At 43.8% G+C, this 3200-nt stretch overlaps 1 long non-coding RNA gene across 1 annotated transcript in view; it reads right to left on the bottom strand.

Moving 5' to 3' along the window:
* The window catches only part of LOC123521192, a 19806-nt gene that overhangs the window by 16292 nt on the left and 314 nt on the right, over positions 1-3200 (bottom strand). Inside the window, exon 2 of the long non-coding RNA XR_006679663.1 lies at positions 783-871. This is a non-coding gene — a long non-coding RNA (uncharacterized LOC123521192). The remainder of the gene's footprint in view (positions 1-782; positions 872-3200) is intronic.

The following is a 3200-nucleotide window of genomic DNA, read 5'->3' as shown; positions in this document are numbered from 1 at the left end:
AGAAGCAACAAAGCCCACATGGAAGCAGCACACCAACATGTGTGATCATGAAGGGCCAAAGGGACCAGCCTTTAAAGAACTTTCATAATCTGAGATTTCATCAGAATATGTCCATTACCCCTTTAACTCAAATTCTACACAGAACAGACCTTACTTTTCAGGAAACCTTATTTAACATAGCCATATTTTTACCTGGAGAAATCCCAAGCAGAGAAACTAGGGAGACTACACAGGCGCAGGGGAATTGCTAGAAAGACCCTTCTCTTCCTGCAAGAAGGGTCCATGAACGGAAAAGCAGCGGCTGGAACCAGCCACTTCTAGGATAGCACGGAAGCCATTTGTCTTCGGTGAGGTGAATTTTCTTTGCTAAATGTTACTTTCTAACTGAGACCTTGCCAAGCATCAGGTTTCTACTCCCTCTCAATATCAGCATTCGGATGCCTTCTCTAGAACGCATATTGTCTTCAGGGATATTATTGGCATCTTCGATATGTGGGATGCATCTGTCTCACCCTACACAAAGGGAAGCTCTGTGAAAGCAGGGCTTTCTGTTGGGTTTCCAGCCTCTCTGGCCCCAGAACATCGAGGAAAAAAAGTCTGGCAATGAGTAAGCATTAATTATTTATTTGCCATCAACTTGTTTGGTTTTTTGATGGCAGTGAGTTTGGATTTTTGTTGTTGTTTCCGCTGTTGAAATGCTTATTTACTGGTGAATATACCCCTTGCTAAAGATTCTGTTCATCCTCTTCCTTTCCTTCCACCCTCTACATAGCAAAGCTTACCTATTCTTCAAGACAGCTCACGTCATCTTCAGTTGGCAGAGATCGTACTCGTCCGAAATCCCAGGTCCCTTGCTCTGAATCCTTTACCTCTAAAAAGCATAACAAACGTTTATACTTACATATAGAGGCATCCAAACCAAAAAGCAAACTCACTGCCATCGAGTCTGTTGTGACCCTCAGTGAGCCCATAGGACAAGGTCTGTGGGTTTCCCAGATCCTTCCCCCGTGGAGTGGCTGGTGGTTTCCAACTGCTGACCTTGCATTAGCAGTCCAACACATAGCCCACTAGCCACCACGTCACTAGCCATGTCACCCTGAGAAGTCATTTAACCTTTCTGAGTATCAATATTCCTTTTGTAATCATGAGGTTCAAACTCAGAAAGCTGAGGAGGATTAAATAAATGACACACATACTAAACTCATCCCGGCACAGTAGGAAAGCAAGCACACTGACCCAAGACCCAATTTAACCACTTATACAATGACTAGGTATATATCCTTAGACAGGTCAGTTAATCCCTCGGCACCTGTTTCTCTTCTGTCTCATGAGCATAGCATCAACTCTACAGAGTTACTACTTACGTGGTGGAATGCTAACGTTCAAATTTCTACCCACACCACTTGCGTCCATCTGACTCACACCCCAACCCTGGAGGACAAAGCAGAACTGCCCCACAGGCTTTCCAAGGCTGTATATCTTCACAGAAGCAAACTGCCCCATCTCTCTCCACGGAGCGGCTGCTAGGTTCTAACTGGCTGACCTTCCACTGCGCCACCAAAGCTCCCGGAATCCTGACCAGCTTGGCACACTCTCTGACACATACATTCCCCAAATAGTTTTTTGAAAGAATATATGAGCACTGGCATCTAATAGGTGCTCAGTAAGTGTTATCCTTTTTGCCTGCTTTCCTTATAAATGGTTTTTCTTCTCGACAACATTGTAATATCCTGAAGGACAGGATCTGTATCTGAATTATCTGCACTTTCTCCCACCCAAGTCCCTTACAAATGATAGTCACTCAACAAAAATTCCAAAGGAAATAAAGAAAGAAAGTGGGACGGTTGAAGGACTACCTACTAGTGGTCATCCCTAAATCAATCAGTGAAAGTGGACCTTCTTTTTAAACAAAACAAAAAAACCAGCGTGTGGCCATCCAGTCAACGCTGACTCACCCTGACCCAGCGTGTTACAGCGCAGAACTGCTCCACTGGGTGTTCTTGGCAGACGCAGCCCCACGCTGTTCTCCTAGGGCACCGCTGGGGAGGGGCAAACTGCCAACTGTCTGCATCACCCAGGGACCTGTACAAGTACCCTACTACCCTTGCCAATTAAGACCGTGGTAGGCTAGCTATCCAGGACGTTTTTGTGGCATTATAAAATCACCATTCGGAAGCTATCATATTAATAATTCAGCTAAGAATCATCAAACAAAAAAAAAACAAAAGTAAGTACCATATGATCAAGATCTAAGGGAGGCGGGAGGAATGTCATGGATGTTGCAAAGCAGACTGAGAAGATCCAGGAAGCAATGCAGGGAAAGACATAAGCGTTGAAGTCATGGACACCCAAACTGAAACTCCAGATGACCACTACGTAGCTGTCTGATCTCAGGCAAGTGGCTTAACATATTTGAGCCGCAGGTTTCACAAGGGGTATTTTGAAGAGGAATCCTGGTGGCTTAGTGGTTAGGAGTTGCGCTGCGAGCCACAACGTGTGCAGCTCGAAACCACGAGCTGCTCCTTGGGAGAAAGACAGGCTTTCTACTCCTGCACACAGTGACAGTCTCAGAAACTCAAAGGGGCAGTCCTGCCCTGTCCCAAGGGTCTCTATGAGTCAGCTTCGACTCTATGGTGGTTTTTGTTTTGTTTTGAGAGGTATTTTGAAAATAACTTATATATACAACATCTAATGGCATAAAACAAGCACTCAATAACTATCCCACTGGGGTTATAAGTTTTCTGTACTATTCTCCATGTTGTCTGTAATATTTGTACTACAATTATCACTTAAGATTTTATAATAACTTTAATGTACACAAATTTCTGAATCCAGATTAAGCTGGTTTGGCCTTGAATTTTTCAACCCAGTTATCTCAGCTATCTCACAAATTACCAGGTCTATTTCCCTCTCAGGGAAAAAGTAAAATGTTGAAGGGAAAACTACCTTTACGTCCTCCCAGATACTGAGGTACCCCAAATCCTAACATACCATGTGCCTTATGCACTTTGTGGTAATAATTTCTTTTGTAAGAATTAACACCTACAGGGGAGGAGGAAGGGAGGGGGAGGGGAAAAAAGGAAAATGAGCTGATTCCGGGAACCCAAGAGGAAAGCAAATTTTGGGAATAATGAGGGCAACAAATGTATAGATGTGCTTTACACAATTGATCTATGTATTGTGATGAATTGTATGAGCCT

Source organism: Echinops telfairi, unplaced genomic scaffold (genome assembly GCF_000313985.2).
Source record: "Echinops telfairi isolate 266 unplaced genomic scaffold, ASM31398v2 ScPeMD7_7475;HRSCAF=8513, whole genome shotgun sequence".
Lineage (NCBI taxonomy): Eukaryota > Metazoa > Chordata > Mammalia > Afrosoricida > Tenrecidae > Echinops > Echinops telfairi.
The sequence above is the reverse complement of the archived record's forward strand: the minus strand, read 5'-3'. Positions and strand labels throughout refer to the sequence as shown.